This window comes from Nothoprocta perdicaria, unplaced genomic scaffold (genome assembly GCF_003342845.1).
Source record: "Nothoprocta perdicaria isolate Ctin4 unplaced genomic scaffold, notPer1 scaffold_210, whole genome shotgun sequence".
Lineage (NCBI taxonomy): Eukaryota > Metazoa > Chordata > Aves > Tinamiformes > Tinamidae > Nothoprocta > Nothoprocta perdicaria.
In genome coordinates this window covers 1,011,274-1,035,928 of record NW_020455317.1, presented here as the reverse complement: position 1 = coordinate 1,035,928, position 24,655 = coordinate 1,011,274, and the positions used below count along the sequence as shown (strand labels likewise).

General features: G+C 43.9%; 1 protein-coding gene and 1 long non-coding RNA gene across 2 annotated transcripts in view; both read left to right on the top strand.

Moving 5' to 3' along the window:
- Positions 1-24,655, top strand: part of TBXAS1 (thromboxane A synthase 1) — a 221,083-nt gene that overhangs the window by 27,344 nt on the left and 169,084 nt on the right. The window lies entirely within an intron of this gene.
- LOC112946627 lies at positions 620-4,178 on the top strand. The gene is made up of 2 exons (XR_003249270.1): positions 620-765; positions 3,320-4,178. It is a non-coding gene; the product is annotated as an uncharacterized LOC112946627 (long non-coding RNA).

Sequence of the window (24,655 nt, the reverse complement as noted above, 5' to 3'; positions counted from 1 at the left end):
ATTTACAAGCCCCTCCCTCCTGGAATTTACCAGGAGGCAGCAACCCCCTCCAGCCCCCAATTCAGATATTAATCTCCTCAAGTGCCGGTTGTTGACTTCTCCTTTTGCCTTCCATTAATGGCGCATGGATAGAGGGGCTGTAGTGTCCTTGATGAAATATTGGGCAAAGTGTTGTAATTAGTTCCACAGCTGCTTTGGTCACTGATGTTAAACACTCGCGCTTCTCTAGAGGCCRCTTTCCATGGGAACCTGATCCTGGCCATTACCACTAACTCCTTTTGCTGTAGTTAGTCTGCCTTCAGCTGCAGAAGTGGACGCCCTGGTGTCGCTTGGAGGGGGAAGAGCAGCAGAACTGCAGTGTCTGCAGGCTCTGAGGCTCTGCTCCGTGCTGGGCTCGTACTGCTTTGCCTGGGCCCYGCCACGTAGGGGATCAGGGCCTTGCTTTCAGCCCCTAGTTTTGTATGACCCAGTCACAGGTGTTCTCACTGCTATAGTCTCCTCCTCCTCCCTGGCCAGGAGGCTGGGTTGAAGCTGCTGCTCCAGAAGGAGCTCRTTTTAGCCCCATGTGAAAGTACTTAGGGTCCCCTCTGCCCCCTGTCTCATCTTACGAGGCAAAGGGGCCCTTCTGCTCTGAAGACCCTGCTGGCTGAAGCAGAGGACTGTGCTGCCACGGTCATTCAGTGCTGCTGTATTTGTTACCAGCTCATACCTCTTAGCCACTGCCTGGGATGGAGACTCTGCTGTGCTGACATCCATCCAGTTTGGGTAAGTACTGGAATGAGCACGAGAGAGGCAGCAGGCAAACGTCACATCAGTGTTCCCAAARCAGCCTGTGGTGTGAGACTTCTGTGCTTTGTCCTAAATGGATTAACGCTTGCAGAAGAAAATAGGAAAAGCAGACCTCTGTGCTTTCTCCTTAGACATAGTAAGATGGGAGATTTTGCTTCCTGACCCCATATTGTCACGCCAATAGATCCCCTTTTGAAATGGGAATAGTATTGAGGATGTAGACTAACGTTCCTATGGTAGCGCCAGATGCTCTGATTTCAATTTCTTACACAAAACAATCTGTCTTTCAAGAAATACAGTTCCATGTAAGCAATAAGTTGCCCTTTTTATTTCTGGCAACTGTGATTATAGACAAAATAACAGGAGTTTGTTTTGAGGGAGAAGCACTGTTCCCAACTGCAGTGTGTTGGTCATTGGAACCTGTGCTGTTCTGGAGATACAGGCAAGTCTGTTTTTTTTTTTTTTTTTTTTTTTTTTTCCAACTATACATTAGTAGATGTGGGTACGCAGTCCGGCTGTAAATGGTTAACCTGGCTACCAATTCTTCTGTCACCAATTATCAGGAATGACACTTTTCTTAGAAGAATAACACTGGAAGGCTTGATGGTTGCTGCTGCTTTTCCTTTNTTTTTTTTTTTTTTTTTTTTTTTTCCAACTGTACATTTGTAGGTGTGGGTACACAGTCCAGCTGTAAATGGTTAACTTGGCTACCAATTCTTCTGTCACCAATTATCAGGAATGACACTTTTCTTAGAAGAATAACACTGGAAGGCTTGATGGTTGCTGCTGCTTTTCCTTTTATTGCTTTTATTTCCTTTTTTTCTTTCTTTTTCTTTTTTTTTAAAAAAAAGCAATTACCTTTACCAAAAGAAGGAAGCAGTTCTAATAGGACTTTTTTCTTTTTCTTTTTTTTCTTTCTTTTTTTTCTTTTTTAATAAGGCTATTTTTTAAGACTATTTGGGTAATTCAGTGATTATTACTGCACAGCTCTTTTTCCTTAGGGGACATTACACTGTTCCAAAAGTGCTTGTTAGTTTACTTAGACATTAAAGGGGTCCTTATGAATTCAGATTATGCTAAAGTACTTCAAAGTGTCCCTAGAGGTCCAGGCTGCTTTGAACTTGGTCTTTTCTGCCCAGTCTTGTCATATGTGCGAGCCCAAAGACGGCAGGAAAGAGGTCAGTGATTCTCAGACTTTTTAATACTTTGACCTGTGTTACAACAGGAAAAAATAAACAAACCAGGGTCCTCTCTGATCTAGCCAAGAAGAAAGAAGGTAGTTTCAGTGGGCCTCTTCATAACCCCCTTCTTAACCGGCTAGCTCTCTTGACCTATTAAATAGGACAAGCAGGGGGAAGAAGAAAAAAAAAAATCAGCTTTAAATACCTACTGCCTTACTCTCAACTGATTCCCTTTAAATGCGCTTCAGGTCCTCAGGGCTCCTTGATATCTTAATCCCCTCTTACCCCCCCCCCCCCATTTTTTTTAATAATGAAGCATGTGAGATGCCTGTGATTGGGAGACACTATGAACTTTAATAAAGCTGCTCTGCTTGTGAGCTGCCCATCTCCCCAAACCTGTGGCTGGCTCCTCTGCTGGGGCTGATCACCGTAACTGCAGTGACTCGGGTCTCTGTGCTGCTTTACGYGAGGTGTGAACCTGCCTGCAGCCCTTGTCATCCTGCAGTGCACCTGTGCAGCCGTAACGCAGTCTTATGCAGCCCGCTGGGTTCAGGGGCAAAATACGTGCCTGTGGGGATTTTCAGAGGAGCACGTCGTTGCAGGGGTTCGTATGACTCTCTGTCTCTCACGTATTTGTTTTTTATTGCTGTTGACCTACCTGAGTTCTCTTGGTGTTTGGAGACTTTCACAAGAATAATTCAATACTTTTCTCYGTCGGGGATTGCTGGATGATTTGTTTTCCCCCCGTCTATTGCTCCATCGTATTGGAGGCTTTGCAGGCAAGACATTATTTTGCACGTGATGCAACACAACTCTTGATTTTCCTGAAAGGTGGGTCCAGCTGCACCTCTTAGCAGTTTTCAGGTGTCTCCACTCAGCCTATTCTTCAGTGCATTCAGAGCACTCTGCTATGCTCTTTAAGGTAGAAATAGGACTGCTTGAGGGTTTTGTGCAGGTCATGTATTTCTCATTTTCCCTTCTGAAATCTGAGCTCTCAAACCTTTCAGTCATCTTGGCTGCAGATAATTGTGATGGTTGTTCCCTGTTGTGACCCTCCTTTTCAGTCGCTGGGCTGCAAAAGGAGCACAAGGGCTATCAGGGTCTGGTATCAATAAAAAAGCCACTTGGATGTGTGGATCCTATTTATATGCCAATATCTCACCTAATAGAATTTGGGAATATAAAACTGAATGTTATTTTTGTAAGCAGAAAGTGTTCTTGATTTCTACTGTGCAGTATTAGCAGCTTTTTAAGAATGTTTAGAAGCATGAAGCAACAAGGTACTATGGGGCTGGTTATCACTGGCACTTTTTCTTCAAACTTTTTATTTGCACATACTTTATCTCCAGTGTTTCTTCAATCTGAGAAGATCAAGCAGACGCCACGTGTACAGAGTAGCCCAGGCAGCCAGATGACACGGTACCGTTTTGACCTGAAAGTCTGACTTCTGCTCAACATCAAGAGGCAAACCTTTATCTCTGCGTGTAGTGCTGCGGGATGTAGGGAAGAATCCGCTCTCTCCGTTAGTGAACGGAGCTGATCTAGGTGTTTTCACAGCGGTCTTTAGCTGCGAGCCTGCTGACTAGAGAGCTCTTTTCTCCAAAGAAGCTATGGAAGTTGGATCCACCAGTTCTGCACAGACTTCTTTCCTAAATCTCCTTCTTCCTTGAAATTTGACCACTACAAAAAGTACAGAAGCCTCTGTTTGCTCCCATACAAGTAAACAAGAAATCTTCACATTTTCTTTCTATCCCACTTCTTAATGAAATGTAATTGCCACCTTGATCCTGTTGGAATGAAGATTGCATGTCCCCCAAAGAGAGCACCTGGCTTGCTCACAAGAAATATGTAAACCATAAAGGTAGTTTTTTCAAGTTAAGGGCTTTGGAAGGGGAATTCATCATTGGATTGTAATGCATTGAGTCACTGACTGAGATAGGTTCTGGGTTGCAGCTTGCTGTTGAGGGCAAAGTCTTGTCTCTTATAAATTTTTTTGCTTAAACATGAGGTCATCTTGTTCTATGGAAAGTTTAGTGCATTCATCTTCCCTGCAGCAAGGTATGCATAAATCAGACTATGTTATGATAGAAGTGCTCGCTGAAACAAATTCCTAATAAAAGAATAAACAGGGAAGCAATCCATCTGTACCCTTGACGTTTCTCAGTGAAGCCTTCCGAGATGCACAGCTTAGGAAGGGACTGGCTTAGTGGATGGGGAGAGCACTTGCTAGCAAATGCTGACAAAGGGGATGGGCACTGAAGTCAGTTCTTGTAGCCAAAAAGAAAATTGGGTTCCCATCGTACTTTTATTTTGCCAGTGAAGTCAATCCAAACCCAACCTTTTGCTTTCATGAGCTGGAGCTTTAACGCAATGTGAAATGCTGCTGCTGTTAGCCAAGGTGTGCCTCATCTGGACTTGCAGGTTGCAGTATTGTTCTGAATGTGGTTATGAAAGAAGGCAAGCCTGTATATTAAAAACCTTTATTAACTCCCTCCCATACGATCCTTCCAAAAAAAAATCATCCTCGTCASAAACAAATCACCTTTCAACAGGTCCAAATCCAAATATGTCATTCTATCTAGGTTGAATTTTGCATAGGCTTTGATTCTGGCTTAYAGTCTGTCTTCTCCTACCAGAAGGCTTTATAATGGATACCTGTGGCAAAATGGTAAGTGCTCAAGAGGAGTATTCACAGAGGATGTGTAGAAGAGGCTTGACCAGATTCATCTGCAGATGTTCCAAGTAGCTGATGCTGAAAACTGAACTGACTGTGGTGCTTAGGTTAGCAAGCGTGGTCACTAGGCTCTCCTGCATGGAGGAGGAGTTGCTCCAACACAGCTTTTGCAGGGAACTGCACTTCTTATATTGGCTTCTCCCGCGCTGTTTGTTTTAAGACATTAACTATTCAATAAACAAATTGGGGACTCTTGCAAGACCCTGGTGGTATTTTCCTCGTGTAAACATGAGAGTTTCTGGACACCGAGAGAAGTGATTTGCTCATGTTGCACGTTTCTGTGTCAGAGCAAAGGGTAGGCTTAAGTTTTTGGGTTTTCTGGGCAGTGCACAGGCTCTTGTGCATTACAGTGTGTGTAATGTGCGCCTGTGTGACAAGTGACCGTGAACCTATCTCTTTTCCACAGCCTGTAGCTGCAGCATTTCCTGTGTATTGATAACAAAGCAAAGTGCCTATAATAAATTCCAGAAACCTCATTTCAATTGCTCTGCAAACAAGGAGAAAGTTTTGGTAGGGCCACATGCCTTGTTGCTGTCCGAAAGCAGACTGGGTTCGTTCCCACCTTTCCTGCGTCGTAAGATCTGAGCCRAGCTCCTTGCGAGTTTGGTACTCGTGTGGTCTCCGGCATGAAGGGCTTGAGCTGTGAGGAGGAGTGTGCAGCTTTCATCTCGGCTTTGTGCCCAGCCTGGGCCGTTTTTGAAAAGCAATCTCTTGTATTAGATGGCTGTCCTTATTTTGTACTTAGAGAAATGGTAGCTTCTCCTTATGTTTCATGGCCCTCACGTGGAGTGACTGACACCGTGGAGCTCTCCAGCTCCTTGCAGATGGAGGAAGCCACCCCARGAGCTGAGATGGTCAGAAACCCCCGAGGGACAAGGGGGAGGCTGTGGCTGGGGTTCACTGATGCACTTGGTGCTTCCTCACTCATGCAAGTGTCCAGAGGAACCTCTGCAGCCCTGCAGCTGGATCTCCAAGGCCTCCTGTGCCCGTGGCCTTCCTGGCTTTCACAGCCCTGGCACCTGCACCTCCCAGGACTCCTCCTTCAGCCGGATACCTTTGCAGGAGTATGRGGACACCTTCAGACATATCCTACAGTACTGAGACCTTTCAGAAACAGCACATATGCTTTGAAAGGGGTGGTAGGRAAAGGGGATGTGGTTTATTTTAGCTCTTGGCTTGTTTTCTTCCCCAGCAGCCCCCTTTTAAAAGAATACTGGGCTCTTGCTTAAGCTGTCTCCAAATAAAGATTTACTAGTCCTGTCTAAGCTTTGTATTGATTTAACATATTTTGCTATAATTCAGTCAAGCTTTTATTCTGATCCAGCTGTGGCAGCTCTGGTTTGCAATAGCCTGTGCGGTGGCTCCTTTTGCGTGCTTTTGCTCTGTGCATAGTGTCAGCTCTCACCTGGCACATCAAATGCTGGGGAAAAARCCCCACTTGCCTTTGTTTCATTTGCTCCGTTTGTGTACATCAGGGTGCTTTTAACAAACATATCTCTGGAAACAAGGCTATGGTGTTAAACTTGTATCACTCTTCTTCCCCTTATTTCCCACACCCTCCGTCCTCCCTAAAACCATGTAAGGCATATATAAAAGTTTGGCTTTCCTGGCATGCTGTCACATTTATTACACGAACAGGAATGCCCAACAGCACCTGTGAGCTTTATAAAGGTCTTATCCATCTGATGGACTCGCGTGGCACTGTGTATGTGTATGGAAAGGGAGGGAGGACTGAATGTGGGTTATGTGAGGGACTATGAGAATCATGGACACCACGGTGAGGGGGCTGAGAATTCAGGCCTTTTGGGCACTTCTAACTGACTGATTCATGCAAGCGTTTTTATGCATTTTATTCTTTATCTTCTGGCACATGTCATTGTTGTAGTGGATGACAGAAACGGGTAAAATGGTTCATGGAGACTTTCTGTACCTGCATGCATATACACAGGCATATAGCACAGGTATATATTTTATACTGACAAAAACGTGCAAGAGTTTTAGTAGCTATAGATGGGTTTTGACTGATACAAAGTGTGTCTACACTAGGTTGTCTGCAATGAGTTAAATCAGTGGAAGTATTATGTGAAAGACAAGATCTAATGAACTCAATATCCTCCTACTGGCTTCCACTCTGCTCTCTYAATTTACATGCGAGTTGCCCATGTTTAAGATCAGCGAGATTTTCCTAGCTGCAGACAGCATGTTTAATCACATTAACACATTAAGGGGTAGCAATTCTGCTGTGTGTAACCAAAACAGAGTTTTTGCAGCCCCGGTGAAACAGCCGGCTCGTGTATCCTCTGCAGCATCAYTGGCATTTCTCCTTCCAAAAAGAGGTCCTGGTCTGGAGGGCCTGTTYGTGTGTTCCTGAGGGGCAGCTGGGCTGGAGGCTGGTGTTGCCTTTCCTGCCTGGAAGAAGGGAGTGAAGCCGGAGCTCTCCGGTGCTSTGTGCCCCTCCAGTGTGAGTTCAGACTTTGATGGAGGAGCGGTTTAATTTGAAGTGATTAAAAGAGCTGTGGATTTTTCCTCCCTTCTGCCAGAAGAGATGCACCATCTGGCCAGTGTGGGACCTGGCCCACCTTCCCGTAGCCCCTTGCTCGGCGAGACTGTAACTGCCTTGCTTAGTAGTCATCTTCTACAGCGAGGAGTCATTCAGGGGTGCCAAAAAGCCATGGCCCTTGACTGGCACAGTTGCTAGCAGAGCTCAGGGTGCCATTCCTAGGTGCTGCCCTGCTTAGTCCTGCGTCCAATGGCTTTGCTGTGCCAGAAGAGCACAGCTCTGCTGGTGTAGGACTGCTGCACTGGTAGCCCTGTAGCAATGGGCACCTTTCACCACTGCCAGCCTTTTGCCGTGTTCGTGCTGAAGGAGGAGCTCAGTGTTTTGGTTGCAACCATTTGTACGGGCTCCGGCAGCACAGTTCTGGTAATCTCTCTCCTCTGCTGCCTCCCCTGCTATCTTAAGCTCCGCTAGCTGCAATTCTAGGTTAAACCTATTGCAGAAAAGGAACTCTAGGCAGAACAGCAGGTTAGATAATATGAGGGTCAAAGTTTCGCAAGAAACAGTTATGGTCTTGCTTTCCCCTTGAATACAAATTAGGTTATTTTTTCCATAGAAATCAGTGGAGCTATGCTGATATAAAACTAGAGTAAAAAAGATTGTATTTGGGCATTGGCTTTTGAGGGGTTTTCTGGGTCTCTCTGAAACTTATTTCCTTGTTGGTGCCAAAGGAGTGACGTTGGAAGCTTGTGCGGTTTGAAAAGCTTGAAGGTATTTACCACTTGATAAGGTCCATTTTGGAGAACATGATGCATTTATTATGGATTATGAGACCACATCACTTCTAATTTGTTCAGAAAAAAAAAAAGGATCATTTTCTTAGAATAAAATGGTATTGGGGGAAAAAAGGTTCAAGTGTTTCCTAATACAGTGCCCCTTAGCCTATCTGTAGAAGAGGGTTTCTTTTTTCCTTCTAATTTCCATTTGTACAGTGCTGGGGTGCATTTTCCTAGGGTTATGGTTTTGCATGAAATGTAACTCGGAAAAAGTGCAGTTGACCTTCTCCTGAGGCTTACTACGAGCCCTAAGCGCTGCACAGGGCTTCACGCAAGGCCTGTTGTGATGGGCTGAAGTGGGATGTGTGCTGGCTCTTTGCACGGCGCTGCAGTTCCCCTCTACAGCCTGGTTGGCAACTGCTGTTAATTCGGGGGTGACTTGCAGGGAGAGCAGCCGACGTGAAGACCAGCAGGGCGGCCCTGCCTCATACTGGGAGCGATGAGGGGTGCGCTGCTCAAAATCTGCCAGGGCTCTTCCGTGGTGTGCGGAGCGYGGGAGCGGGTGGGCCTGGCAGGAATACATGCCGGTGATTTACTTTCTGCTTTGCCCCGCTCGGCGTGCGGCACCGCAATAGCCAGCGATAAGCAAAGCAAAGGTGGGGAGGACAGACAGTGCGACAGGGTAGGTCGGAAAAGGGGGCTCTCAGGACACCAAGCCAGCCCTCTGCTATTGCTGGTGCCTGTCTTATCCTAGGAGACCTTCCATAAACTGGTAAAGCTCCACTTTGTGCTCTATCTTATTAGGTGATTTTGGCTCCCCTATGTGAATAAGCTCAGTAACACATGTCCTTGTCTTCATGCCTCAGAACTCATTAATTTGAGTGCTTCATTTTATTTATTTATTTTTAAGGAGAGCACTAACAGGTTGCTAAGAAAGATTTAAAGCAGGTGAAAAGTGCAACTCGGTGATCAGATTTGGGAGAACTTTTGCAGAGGGGTGGCTGGCTTTTTCTTATCTATAAAAGCAAGAAATAGAAAAGATGGCAAGACCGATTTCTTTTTAGAATAGAAAGGAGGGGAAATATAGAAACAGAATGAGAGATGTAGGAAAGCTGTAGGTGATTTGCAGTCTGTAAAACAAAGGCTTAAATTTTGAATTCTGTTTGTAGAATATAAATACCACATTAAAGGTGTGGTTTTTTTTTTTTTTTTTTCCCCTCTAAATTCAGTGATTGTAACTGGAGTTTAGGGGACAGCCTTACCAAAGCTAAGCCAGTTCAGCACCAGCAGTTCAGTGCAGTTGTCTAATAGAGCAGACATCTGCTTTGCATCCCAGCACTCACTGGCCAACATTTTGATCGAAGACCAAGCCWGACCTACATGTATATGGTCTGAAATGGCATCGAGGAAGAGGAAAGGGTCACATTTGAGTCCCCTGTGGAGTCCTTAGAAACAGCAAATGAAGCAAACTAATTGATAAAGTACACGGTAAGAACAGGGCAGTGCATTATTCGATCTAGCGTGTGGCACTGAAGATGCCCTCTTGTTGTTAAACACCTCTGCATCTGGCTGAAGTGTGTACAAAAAAGGGGGAGCTGGGGACAGGGTGAGTGCTGTCGCAGTCAAATTTAAGAAGWGGGTTAAATCACCTGCTTCATAGTTGAGACACAAGTAAAATTTATATTGCCCAAGTTATTTACATGCTTCACCCTTAATTACATCATCTTCTCTACAGCAAGGGCAAAATCTTTATATTACCTTTATCATGCTCGAGCCATGTTGCTGCTTTCCATAAGTCAGTTTTTGTGAGCCTTTCTCATGCTCTGTAATACTTTTTATTCCAAGAGTATAGCCAATTAACAGAGCCATATCAAATGAGATTACTGTTAGAGTGGGGCTGATCCAGCACCCATGGAGGTCAGCTGAGGAACTCCCATCAACTTGGGCACACTTAGGATAAGGTCCAGGATAAAGAGCTTGTTGAAATTGGGTGGCTGCGTGGATCCCTAGGCTCTTTTCAATAGATTTGATTGAGCTGTGCTAACATTTTYTTCCCAGTTGGAAAAAAAACCCACAGATAACAGCCTGTTTGCATATGTGCTTGTGCTCTCTCCTTTCTTTCCCCCTCCTCTGTGCATGCTCTTGTATTTAGCACAGAGGCAGATGCGTAGTTGTGTCAACTAACTGACATGAAGCAGCATATCTCTGATAAAACAGGGACTCTGTTTGATATAGTTGCAGTCAAATGTGCTCRATTTGAATAAGAGATTTTTGAAATCTATTTTAATGCAGATTTTAAAGCCTGTACCGTAATGAGTCAATAAGACAGCTATTAACGCTTCAATCTTTCTGATACCCAGAACTGTAGAAAGAAATGTATGAGGTCTTGCTGATGTAGATTTAACCATTTTTTTTTTCATGCTTGGGTTAAGTTAACCCTATTTTATATGCTGAATTTGGTGTTTGAGTAGTTAGTAGTTAGCTGCAAATGTGAGGTTCAACTACATTAAAGATCCTGAGGTGTGCATGGCCCTGTTTCTCTAGTGTGTCMTTCCTCTATTTCCATGTTAATACTCCTGTGCTAGTGTCCATTTTTTTATGGTAATCATACCGTAACTTTCAGTGAGCATAATTGCAAGTGAGGACTGCCTGCTTATGACTTCATGGTCATATTTTCTCTATATTGATCACAGTAGGTTTGAATAATGAACTTCAGTTTTTGTCATTAGCGTAGGTCAGGGAGCACGCTATCCAATCATTTAATAAAAAACAACACAAAAACACTTGATTATATATTTTAGAAAGGAATTTTCTGCTTTCATTTGTCCTGGGATAAATGACTCATAAATTAAACCTTTTATTTATTTTGTTTCTCTTCTGAGGGTATGATCTTAGTTATACTTAGTGAGATAGTTGCCTACATACAGAGGATCCAATTGAATGTATTAAGTGCGTGCCTAACACTCATGAATTTATGATTATTATGTGTTCAGATGGGGTAATTATACATGGTGGTGCGGATAATTAAGGGTTTAYGTAGGCACCCACTTGGTAAAATTGCACAGATAGTTGTGTGTCTCAACTCTGCAAGTATCGTGTCTACTCTTCCCATTACAGCTTGTGAGGACTAAAGTATTATATACAGAACCAGTACGCCAAAGCCAACAGCTTAGCTTTTGCCTTGCCAGATGCACTGCAGACCCCCTGCAGACCGCAAGGAGCCCCAGCTTCTCCATGGGTTGAGGCTTCTGACAGCTCACCCAGGTGTTGGTGACATGAGGCAGCATCTTCCCTCTGTCCTTCAAAAGGCTTGACCTCCTTTCTGAAACACACATCTTCCAAACTCATCATTGCTCATCTCACTCTTCCTCTCTTCCATTCTCCATTCCTCCTATGTATTATTATATCTTCCTTATTGAGTCACTATTATGGTGACAAACTCTGTCAGCTGGGAGTTTTTCTTACCTTGGCTGTTCTGACCAGGGTGATTCAAACCTCTCTCCCATGCCATCATCAGGTGCTTGCATGTGCATTTTTTTTTCCTTAGAAATTACTGAACATCTGCAAATCTGCAACAGCCCTTTGTTTCCAGAGAGTTTCTGTGCAACAGCTAGTTAAGATTTGACCCCTTTATTTGAGGAGCTCACTACAGATTTGGGAGCTTTGACACCCAGGTCTGAAAAACGTGGCTGCAGGCAGCAACGGGAACTACCTAATCTTTCTMCTTTATGAGAGAAACGCTGAAATACGTTTCTAATAAGTGGGGATAATGGGATGTGCAATGTACAGCCTCTGGGTTACTTCTTGTTGTTTTTTAATTAAAGCCAGGCAAGTTTGTTTTGCTTAAGTTTTGCAAACCGAGCGTTTGCCTGTCTTGGTTGTGAAGCATAAGGGCAGAAAGGCTGTTCTGCTCCTCGTACAGAAGCAAGAGGGTGGCAAATTCCCTGGCAAGGTGGAGGAGTCAGCAGCATCGTCATGGTGTGAGCGGAGTGCCCCAGTGCCCACGCTGACCTGCCCTCTGTCACATTTGCTTTTGAAAACAGACAGACTGCCGCACACTTGCGCTGTCGGAGGCGCACGGCCTGCTCTGTCACCAGCCACAACCGCTCCTGGCATGGCGGCAGTGGCGGCGGCCTCGGACGGCCGCTCCGCGCCTGTTTCCCAAGGGCCTCTGAGTCACCCGGGCCACTCACCGCACCGCTCGGCAAGCCAGTGTGCCCACTGCCCTTCTGCCCACGCGCCAGCACCAGCACTGGAGAAACCTCTGTGCCTCCACTCGGTCACAAGCATTTGAGATGATGCAGGCCTCCTCTCAGAACTACGTGTTTCCCTCAGTTTATCCCAGCCCTCCCCCCTTCCTTTCCTGTCAAATTCTGATTTCTGAAATCCTGGTTTGTTCCCTTCCTGCTTTTCTTCATAGGARGAAGAGCTGCAGCAGGGTGCATATGTAAACCCATGCTGATGGTCAAAACGTAGGAGCAGTTTTGGGGCCTCAAAAGAGCACAAGGCTCTGCTCTGCTGGAAAGCCCTCCTTCATTCAAATAGACTCGCTTTGTATTCAGAGAAGTRACTGTTGTTCTGGCTCTGCTCTGTCAGGAGAGATCACTAGTGACATATCTTTAATTTTGAGGAGATTTAAGATCAGATGTGGTCGGTACATAGTGATAAGTCTCACATTCTTCCTATGTCGCTAATGGAATAATTAATCCTCCCTTCCAGTATGTCATCTTCTACAGATCTTATGCACAGGACAATGTGTTTGGCTGCATTGACTGTGAAATGGGAGATATTATACTTTTTTTCCCCCCCCCTGCTTTTTCCCTCCATCTTTCTTGAAAACATACTCTAGGTTATTGACAGTTGATATAAATTACACACGCATACTCTTTTCTCTGTATGTTCACAGAGTCGCAGAAAATCCTCCTGTGATGTTGTGCAGTAGCTGTGAAGTCCCCAATGGTGGCTATGTTGTGGTCTTGCGTCTCTGCCTCTGCTCATACCCTTTAGAAACAGACATTCCCTCTGTGCCACAGGAGAGATTTCTTCCTTTCCTTCGAAGAATTGCTATTCCCAGTAGCTTCTTTTTTAWACTAAAGGCTTTGAAGAATGATTCTTTTTCTAAATATGCTCAATTTGATGTGAGAAAGGGAGGCTTGTTTTTTTCTCACAGAGGCCTTAATGATTTCTTTAAGTCCATGCTCTAAACATGCTTAATGAAACTGTGTTGTAGAGTGAGGTACTTCTATTGAAGCGAGATTCTATTAAATCTTTCAATACAGGAAAAAAGCATAGCATGTCTGGAACTGTTTTACTATTTGTTAGCTGGCTCAGTAAATATGCTTAGGCTCCCTTTTATAGATGTAACGTATAGAGAATCACAGAATCCCCAAAAGGCTGAGGTTGGAAGGGACCTCTAGAGATCATTTAGTCCAGCCCCCAGCTCCAGCAGGGACACGCAGAGCATGGGGCACAGGGYGGCATCCAGGCGGGTTTGGAAGACCTCCAGAGAAGGAGACTCCACAGCCTCCCTGGGCAGCCTRTCCCAGTGCTCTGTCACCCAAGGTGCTGTTAGGGTCCAGCTCATTGCAGAGCAAGGCCAGGGCCCCAGGACTACATCCCCACTCTTCTTGCCCCAAACAYGCTTGGCAGGTTTGTTCCTGATGCGGGGAGTGCCAGCAGCTTCCTTGTGGATCTGCTTCCAATCACCCCTTTGCAGATGAGCTCTGGGAAATCTCTAATGTGGGCAATCTCCTTTTCACAGGTGAGTTTGACTGTATTGAGGTGAAATGGGCCAGGTCTGTGGCTGTCACTGATCTGTACTGGTGGTASAAATCCTTTCCTGATGGAAGAACAGTCCCTCTTCCAGTGACAGAAAACAACAATTAAAGCCATAGCTATTCACTTTCGCATTTATAGATCAGAATGAGCTATGTCTTCATCTAGTCTGACCTCCTGTGTATATAGACTGTGCATTTTCCCTCAGACTTGTTTCCTCTTGGACTAATTATCTTCTAAATCTGAAAGCAACAGTGAGTCCGCTAGCTCCCCTGGTAAAATGTGTTAATCTTTAAGTGCCCTTCATCCCAGCACATGACTTCTTAATTCAAGGTTATGTTTCTGCAATGCCTGTGTGCAGTCCCTGGAGTCTGGTTGGGCTTCACGAGGAGGATGGATAGCTCCTTGCTGGCAGAGCTCTCTCCTGCCTAAATACCTGGAAGCAGTAGTCAAGGTACCTCTCAGTCTACCAAAACCCAGCATTTTACTTTTTTTTCCTCTACTTCTACATCTCTTTTTATAGCTATCCTTTAGCTCCCCCAAGTCTTTCCCACTTATCCAGCAGCAGGCCAGAGCTGAATATCGCAGGTAGTCTCTACCCTTTGCTTCCTTGCTTCTGTTTGGTAGCCTCTTTTTATACATCCAGGGATTATATTAGCATTTATAGCCCCCGCGGCTCTGTTCACAGCTCTAATCAGAACTGTGATCTCGGATGTGTTTTATGACATTTACCCGTCTCTGCTTTCTGGGCAGAGCCTGTCACTCTGGAGGTATGATCTATGCATCTGCCTCCTAGTATCATCTGCTTGCCATTTTCCTTCGCTCCTTCTGTGGTGGCAGCCAGACCTTGGTGCTCCATGCTGTCCTACCAACCTGTGTGCCAGTGGTTAACTTTGCCATGAACGAGTTTCCTGTAGCAAGTAAACTGACCTAATAGCATGCCTCTGCTGAAAGGGATGTTCCTTCCCACCTCTCTTAATTGACCTTGGTAGCATCTGTGTGGCTGAGCATGTGGACACCCTTCCACCATCCCTGAATACAAAATTGGGAGAAGTTCATTGCTGCTGGGATAGTTTGCTGTTTTAGTGGCTGCATCAGTCATCAAGGCAACCACAGGGGAAACAGCAAGGGTGAATATGAGCAGTGGGTGGTAGAGGAAATGGGACCACTGTCTTTCTCAGTGGCAATGAGCCCTTGGGGTGTCTCAGCTGCCTCCCACAGTCCTGCTCGAATAGGTGACCTACTCACTGGATTGTTTCCATGTAAATGCAGCTCCTAGGATGGAATTATTGTAGTTGAGATGGACTTGGACCTTTGCTGGTGGTGTGTGAAGTCCAACAGCTACCAAATACCTACGGGGACCAACTTTCTTATATCAAGTCCCATGAGACATTCCAGTCTCCTCACAGCAGCAGGATGGCCAAAGACTGCTGTGGACGTGTCCTGTAGCACAAAAAGTGGGGGGATGACATAGTAACTGTAATTGATTATTCCTTTTGTTGCTAAATGAGAAACTATTCCTATAAGTCTCTTCAATAATTGTCCTGCTGATTAATTCCTCATGGTTATCAGCTACATTTTGCAGTTGAGCATTGAGACAATTTTTGTTTTTCTAGCTTGATTTGTCTAGTTTGGACTTATTAGTCCTTTGTGTTATGTAAGGTCTTAAGGCAAGATGTGTGGTCTGGTGGTTTTAGTGCTTTGGAATCACCSAAGTAGATGCTAATGGGCAAAGTTATATTTATCAGCAATACCTATGCCCCCTGCCAAGAAAAAAAAGGCTTGTTTGACAATACTGAATAGCGTTAATTACATTTTTAGCCTCTCCTCTGATTCTTTGTTGATGGCATCCCAAATTGATAGTTCCATTATTTCATGTAGCAATGATGTCAGGCTAATTGGCTCATCGTTACCTCTGCTTTTCTCTTGTCCTTTTGCATTTTGGAATTATGTTGGCAATGCTTCTAATACTGAGTTCTGCGACCATTCCAGGGTTTGTTAAAAATCAGTATTGTTGTTACAAAGAGCATCTTAGTCCTCGTCTTAGGCACATGTTATGTGAGACTGCTTATTTCTGAAAATGAGGAGGCATCCAGCTGGATGCCTCTTTTTTTTTTTTTCTCTCAGTTACAGATTGTAATTTTTCTATTGCCTCAGTTTAAAAAATGTTTGATTTTTTTCCGAAATACTGTTTGTTCAAATATTGAACCTATATTTGAAAAAAAAAAGAAACCAAAGTCATCTTAACCACTTACTGAAATACTTACAGATCCAAATTCAAGTAAGCAGTCACTTGATTCCTTCCTTACATACTTCCATTTCTTTTCTCTTCAAAAAGTTCTTAACGTTTGTTACCTTTCTATGTTTTCACATGAGGATAGAGAAACTGTCACAGTGGGAGCCTTGAAATTGACTTGAATCCCTTAAACCTCACTTGAAAAGTGATTTTCAAGAGCAGTCCCGGGCAAATTCTGACCTTTTACACAGATTTGGAGTAAAARGTACTGTGAAGAGGTGGTTCCCCAACAGATAGCCTAAAGTATGGAAGGGAACAAAATTAACTGTAATCAGTGCAACTGTATCATATAAAATCTTTGAGCTTACATATTAGATTTTTCTTGGAATGTTGTCTAGCAGGAAAACTTAGCAAGGAGCAAGGAAACAGCTCTTTCTGAAGGTGCTAGTGTGAATGCTCAGTAGCTGAGTGTCGTCTTAACGCACCTCTGCTGAAGATGCACCTTCAAGGGATAGATRCATATGAAAGATGAATGCTCAGCATGAATAGAAACATGACCTAAAGAAGCCCTTGTGGCAAACAAACAGCAACCAAAACACATAAGTTGTTAAATATTTATTTTGTTCTGTGGAGAACTGAACAGATTTTGTGTATATGTGTGTGTGTATAAATATATATACAGATACAGACTTAAATATATATTTAAATATAGTTTCATTAAACATTTGAAGGATTCAAAAGTACCTCAGCTTAAGTTAGCTATTCCTAGCGTAGTGACTAGGTAGGCAAATAAAGCAGCTGCTATGCAGAGCGGGATGTCATCGTGGGAATTTGTAGCCTTTCATGGGCTTTACRTTGCAGCTGCTGTTTCACTTACCACTTGAGACACACATTAAAGCTTATTTTTGGAGCTCTGATGGTAGCCAGTGAGGGCTACCTCTCTCTGAACTGCTGTATTTGGCACATGGTATTTAGACTTGTGTACTACTACACTTCGACTAGTTTGAATGGGTTGTGCTGATACTCTCTTGAGTCTTTCATTTGTACTCCTCCCACTCCAAGTTTTTTAACCTTTGCTGGTTTTGATCGGATTTTATGGTCCAGCTTTGTTCAGGACCAGCACCAAACTCAAACTCCCCAGCAGTAATGAGAGATATTTTTCAATGGGCTCTTGTTCTATGGTTAGTTCTATGGTTAGACATCATTGTTGTAGCTAACACACAAGTGCATAAATCCAACTATAATAACTAATAGACCTGGAACCCAAATCTCCTTCTCTGTTGTACAGCTGAGGACAATGTTGAGGATCCAGTGTCCGCTCTGCAGCCTGTGACTTGTGTGGGACTCAACTTGCTGAGCAGCCCATTCCCTCCTCTCCCTTCTTCCTGCTGGGATTTCTGTAGTTTGTAACAACCCTTGCTCTTATTCTCTTTTGCTATAGGCCCCAGCTCTGTTGTCAATCTTTTTATCAACTTCTTAATCTCTTTTAAAGCCTCTGTATTGCAGCGTCTAGCTTCTTTGTTCTGTCTCTGGAAAATATCCCTGATCAGGTTCGTGCAGAGCGGGTGAAGAAAACTGGCTTCGCCGGGCTTCAGCTGTCCTTTTGCCTCCCTTTGAAGGTGAATCATTCATGGTAATGACTCACTATCGTCACCTCCCTACGGAATTTTGTTTCATTGTCCCAGTTAAAAAGAAATTGAATGATAGTATGCAGACTTCCCTCCCCCTCGGAGCCCCCCGTGATGATGATTTATGTATCATTTTCATTTTAGCAAGATTTAGGAGCCCCATCAAAGGAAAACCAAGATCCTGCTGTGCACTGTGCCCTCCAATGGGAAGATGGTCACTGTCTTGGTGAATTTGCAGTTTAGGTGTTGAAGCTTTTTGCTTTCATGTGCCAGGAACATTAAAGACCGCTTAACTGAAGGCAAGGGGGTGAGCTAGAACAGAAGTGCAACTGTGGGTCTTTGAGGAATACTATGAGGGAAGTCTTTAATGAATTTGTATGGGATGTTACTTGTATGACAGTATGTCGGATGTTAAAAACCCTGGAGCCCAAGGAAGAGGCAACTGTAATGGACTTTCCGTTGTTAGCAGAGAGCGATGATTACAAATTGCATCCAGGAGCTTGCCAAATAAACAGTTTAAGAACGAACATGACTGATATAAGAGCAAAGACACTTCATTAAAATTAGCTCTTCCTGTCATGTGCGCAACTGTTTCTCCGAAAAGAGGACTGTTGCTGTGTGGGTTATGTAGGATCCAGACAACCAGACTGCCAAGTAATCTGTCATGTGGCACGACACGGAGTAATGCAGAATCAGCCCTGTTCCAGGAAAGCCATTTCCATGTCAGCCTGTACATGAAAATTATCTGACTTGAACAAGGGTTTCTTTATAAAGAAGTTAAGAGAATTCTTCTTAAGGGTTGGAATTTGTCTGTGTCATGGAGGAATGGTCAGAATGGACTTCAGAGTGCACTCACAAGATGAGATAATGTGCAAGAAGCATTTTTTTTGTCTTTTATAACTAGCAGCCCCAAAAAGAATATGATAGCTTAAGGAGTATATTTCTGTCTCAATAGTCCAACCTGCTGTTTAACAAGTAAGGCATCATTTTAATGCATCTTCTGATGACTACAGAAGAAAAATGTTTTTCAGTCCTTCTTGCTCTGGTTCATGTACCCAGTGTTGTTATTCCTGTGGTGATTCCGAGTACCAGGAATTTCGCTGTGTGGCTGTATTGGGCAGCGACTTGGACACTTGGGAGCAATACTTGAACTTTTACTTTTTTTCAAGCTTGGAGTATCTCCTTGAAGTTTGCTTCCTGGGATCCTTTCACCCAGTCTATCTCAAATTTGGCTTTTTCTTTATCTTTGCCTGGCATCTGTTCAATTGCCTTCTGTTTTGTAGTAGTTATCAGCTTTGGCTAGTGGCCCACAGTTGCATACTCAGGCTTGTTCTGGTGACTTGGACTGTTCAAGTTTCCAGGAAGAGACCCAAAAGAGCCTCAGTGGTCCTCCTGTCTGATAGTGCAGTGAAGCCTATGGATAGTAAAGGGGGTTCTGCTATCGCTGAAGTAGCGAACAAAATTTAGGCACGTACCTTGCTCCTGTTCGTGCCATCTTATGACCTGAGTCCTTTTCATAATTTGAGTTCATTTATTCTTCCTCCTAGACAGCTACGCTTTAGTTAGGCCACAATTTGGGGTCTACCTTGTAAAGCCATGAATGTGGCTCAAAGGAGAAGAGGAGGTTGAGTTTATTTTCCACTTTCTCAACAAACTTTGAATCCCACTTCTGACCTTCCTCTTACTGTTCACGTATGCAGGAGCCTTGAAGATGGATGGGTCAGGTCATCTTTTCCTTCCCGCARGAATTTATGATGCTGTCCCTTGGTGCCCACACTGCTGTGTTCTTTGCACTCTGGGAGCTCCGGATCCCCTTCACTTAAATTCCCGTGGTATTCTAGTGGTGGCAGCAAAACACTCTGCACTTCTCAGATATRTGTGGTAGCTTATCTTGCTTCGTTCTGGGGCTTTTTTGGATGGCTGTGGGTGCTATTCCGTGATAGAGAAGATTGTCACTTGAGCAGAGCGTGTTCCCTGAAGCATTCGCACTTGCAGTGGGGCCTTCCATGCTGCTTAATGTGGTTGGTTCAGCCACCCACCAGCACGTGGGATTATTCCTCCAGAGGTGTTTGTGCCTCCATTGTACTTGAATGGTGTGGAAATAAAGTGACGAAAAAGGTGCAATTTAATCATTTGTGGTGGGGGTTCTTTTTTTTTTGTATTTCTTTTGGGGTAATAATAGAAAGGGAATAGAAGGAAAATCTGAGGGAGAAAAGTTAAACAGGCARCCTTTCTCCTTGCAGCATCAGGGTTTTCGAGTCATGGGGGGCATGTGGAATCTCTACTATTAATTTCAGGTTTATCATAGGCTGTCTGGTATATGCAGTATTATGGCATGGTTCCTGTAATTAAGGGTCAGACAATGCTGTCATTGTCACCCCCTACAATAATAGATTATAACTTGCTTAAAATAACGAGCTATGAGCTGAAATTTTATGTCAGCCTTCAGACTGATAGCCAACTCTTATTTTTAATCTGGCATGCTCAATTATAGGTGGGTCTGGGAGCACCACAAATTAAGATTTTTGTGCTGCTCCCATTATACAGCTCCATTTTTCAATTGCTTATTGCTTTATCAAACTSTAACCAGCTGGACTTCATATTTGCAGGACTGGTGTCAGCCTCAGCCACAGTTATTGAAAGACATTAGTTARAATGAACTCCATAGTTTCTTAGATGAAGGCTGAAGAAAAATTTTGTTTTACTTGTTTTACTTCGAGGGCTCTTTCAGTGCTTTTTTTTATTATCCTTCAGTTATGTTTGATTTACATTAGCTTTTCTGTGCTTTGACTCAGGKATTCAGTATTTGGTGGGAGGAGGTGGCTTTTTTTTGTCAGTGCAGGTACTTTTTGCCTTTCTCATGCAAATGTGGGCAAATTACAAGTATTTGAAAAATTGCAGTTAGCACACAATCATTGGAATCACTATTATTTATATATAACTTGAAGTAATATTTCGGATCCTGTCTTTGCTGAATAATCCTCTCTCTGCACTGAGCAAGTGCGAGGCAGAGACGAGGGTACCAGAGAACGGCYCCGAGATGGAGGATGAGGAAGAGAGGGGATGTGGCAGCGCTGCGAGTGCAACAGGCTCACGGATGCAGGCATCAGTACGTGGCAAGGAACTCCTCATCTGGAACTCCTCACTCTTGAATTCTGCTCTTTTTGCTCTGAGCAAATGCTGGTGAGAGCCTGCGGCAGGCTGCGCCTCGCAGGAAAGCCAACCAGCTACTTGTGTCAGCCCTGCCATTAGCTCACTTGGCAAAGGTTTCTGCTGTAGTTCTCTGCAGTTTTGGTGACCCRTGGGGATGTAAAGTGATGCAAGGTGATGGATTTTTAATGAGCTTTTTAAAAACCTGAGAACTTGCACAGAAAATGGCATTAAAGACACATTATCGAGGTTGTAAAGTCAAGCACACGGAAGTTGGGGCATGCAGAACAAAGTTGGGTGGTGGACCATTAATTCAGACACTTTGTGCATTATGGAATGATCTTTAGCTCTCTGATCACATCTGTTTCTGGTCTGTAGGAGCTCTGCTGTGTTTGGTGTGCAGAATGGATGGTGGTCCTGGCCCCTTGATGTTCACTTAAAAAAAAAAAAAAAAAAAAAAAAGTGATGATTTCATGTACAGTGTAGTGATGAGGTCTGTCTGCATCTACCTGGAGCTGTTTCACGGGAGGTGAATTCTCACTGCGCTCGGTCACTGCTGCTCCTCTGAGAGCACAAGGAGGGGGGAAGAGGCTTGTTCCAGCAGCACTTTTTGGGGTGCCTGTCACCCTGCAATATGTGCACGCTGAAAGACTGGCCCCAGAGGAGAAGGAAGAACAACGTTTCAGGAATGCAGCCACCATAGCTTTGCAAACCCTCCCTGGCCCTCTGCACTAATAGGCCCTGGGCCCAGCGAGCACCTCCTTTGCAGTGGGGCTAGAATGGTTGGGCTCCCACGTGGACTTTTCCTTCTCCAGGTGAACATGCAACTGCATTCTCACCCAGAACGTTATTTGCAATATGTAGAAATGGTTGAGAAGCCTAAGGAAACATGTGCTGTTGGCATCACTAGGATATGAACCTGCAGAACAATTAGGAAGACTAATTAGGCTGCAACTTCATGTCCTTTTAATTATGCAATTAAGACATCCAATTACAAAATTAAGATATATAGTTATGTGGGGAAAGGAAAAAAAACTTYATGAAATCTTGCTCCACTTTCATGAAAACGCCCATGTTTATGCAGGCTTCAGTCTTCCTGGCTGCTGTACAAACGCAGCCTCAAGGTGGAAATGCTTTCTGCTGCGTGCCGTGCCATGTAAGCAATGTAAGAGCAGCATGTGTTTATATCGGCTCCAACACAGGCTTCCCGGGCAGCTCATGTCCAGCCTTGCATGGGAAGGCTTCTTCTCGAGACGGTTTTGCAGGAAGGACATCTCACCTTGGTTCTCAAGAGTGCCCTGTGCATGTGAGGAGGCAACAAAACTGGCAGCCCTCAACCAGSATTGTCCTGTTTAGGAGTGCAGGGCTGGGGCTCTAGGGCTCCTGAGCTCATGTTAGGCATTTACGAGACTCTCTGCTCGGAAGAGCTGCTGCCTGGGGTGAAGTGGCTGCACTGGAGAGGGGTGATGAAATACTGGCCTGTTGTATGGACCATCTGCCTCTCCCAGGGCTGTTCTGGAGAAGTGTGGTGATCTTCTGTAATGTTTCCCCCCTCATTTAATTGACCTAATTTGCTATTGCATTTAAAAAAGAAAAAAAAAGGCAAAAAAAAATCCCCCAAACTTTAAAACACTGTGACAACCTGCAGCCCTGTTGCAACCCTCAAACCTATTAGTTCTCCTGTGATAAGAGACGCTAAGAGAATTGCTCAGCAGACCAGAATGATATGGATTAAAAAATAATTGTTAGCAGATAGGTGAGGTATAAATGTGTTATTGGGCATATAATTTGGCCTTGCCTGCACGTTATTTTATTAAAAGATTGGCTAATGCACCAGGAATAATAATCCTATGGTCATTTAGGCTTTGCAGCTGGGAAACATCTGCCCCGGCAAAGGCAGATGGTGCAAGTGTGTGCAATGTCTATTGTATTCTCATGCAGTGATGCCAAAATTCAAACACTGGGAGCGCATGCACGTGATTTAGGAGAAGGCAGGTTGTATGGCTGCTCTCAGCATCTCCAAATCTGGCAAATCTGCCTCACAAATTCCCAGTTAAAAAGTATAAACTTGTTACATTTTGAAAATGAAATCACTGTACTCAATCTTTCCCAAAATGGATAAACTCTCCTTTGAAACTTGCTGCTATGCTTCGCTGAAATTGTACTTTTTTTTTTTTTTTTAATCAGTAATCCTTCTCTTGTCTTAGTCCAGTGTTCTGAGTATTAAGTTGTCCACTGAAAGAAAATGATTTCCAATAGAGACACTGCAATAATGGGCATTTTGTTATCCTAGTGAGGTAGAGTGATTGTAAGAGAGAGTTTCCCCATCTTTCTGTCTCTGGGAGAAAATTATTGCCAACGTGTGTGTTTTGAGGGGCTGTACTGCTGATTTGCTATTTATCTTCAAATTAATATAGTTCCTGGAGTCAATAAAAAGGTGATTGCGTCCATCTTATGTGGTCTCTACCTTGGTCCTAATACTTGTCCCATTGTAAGATCTGGGTTCTTCAGTTGCAATGAGCTCAAACTGTAATTTTCCGTCTTGCATATCCTGAATACCAGACTGGAGGAGAGGGCAGTGTGATGGCAGCCCTCCGTTGATGCAGTTGCGTCATGATGCAAGTACATCAAGGTTGTGGACTCTCCTTCTCCGGAGACCTTCCAAACCYRCCTRGATGCCRCCCTGTGCCCCGTGCTCTGGGTGWCCCTRCKKGWGCAGGGGGTTGGACTAGATGATCTCTRGAGGTCCCTTCCAACCTCAGCCCTTCTGTGATTCTACATGTGATTTTTAATAAGTGCTAACAGCAGAAAGACTAACTCTGTAGCCATCCCAATGATAGTGTCATTTTTTTGTGGAGGCTGTGCGTCCTCAAGCACATAGATGTTTAKGCAGTTCATAGGAAGCAGACTCCGTGATGTTGGAGACGCTTTCATTATTTTGTGCGTTATCCCTGCTTTAGGAGCAAAATGCGTCTCGGGATTCAGTTTGGATCTGGCATGGTATACGTACATAAACAGTGGCAAATAAGAGATAAACATCACGCATTTCCACCTGTTTGGCAGGCGTGATTTCCATTATTTTAGCAAAATGCTTTGTTTTCCCACTCAGTCTTTCAAAATAGTGCATCCCGCAGCTCTCCAAAACGAGGTTAAAAACATCATGTTTTCCCTCGGAGTGTTCTAGTTTATAGCTTTCAGATATTACTAGGTGTACATTAGCTGGATGTAAAAGAAATGATGCAATTTCTTTTGAGGGAAAAACTTGGGGTGATTTCAATGGTCTGTGGAACTCTGTGAGGGAGAATTATTGAGTGTTATCTGCTATAGAAATTGCTTGCATTTAGTGTAGGCCATATAGTGCTCTTGCAGTTCCAGTTAGTACTGGCCTGTGGAGTATAGGCCTCTGCCATTTATATATCTTTATATAGCCTCTGTCGTTTATATGTTTATTAAAACTTAAGCTGGTTATCTTTGGGTTTGATTGTTTTTCCTTATTTTATGCATGATATTTTTTGGACGGAAGTCCTTTTTTCAGATAGCTTAAATCGGCCTTGCTGGCCTGTAGGAATGTATTTGGTACGTTAACTTGCTTTTTAACAGTCATGTTTAATGTACAAGGGGACTGTGCAGCTCTGAGAAGCCATTTGAATGTCTTCAAAGAATTATTGAGTTGTTTATTGATCTGCTTCATTACTCTTGTTCCTCTGGTTCCTTTTGCTGTCTTGTCACTTTGTTCCAAATACAACAGTAAGCCTTTAAATTAATAGCTGTGCAGGAAGCCCTCCGTGTGTAAATATTAGGGTATGTTTCTCCTTARAGTGAGAATGTGCTGGGGTTTTTTTCCTTGTCCTCTCTATATTGCTGCCATTGCAGTTTTATCATTTTTTTG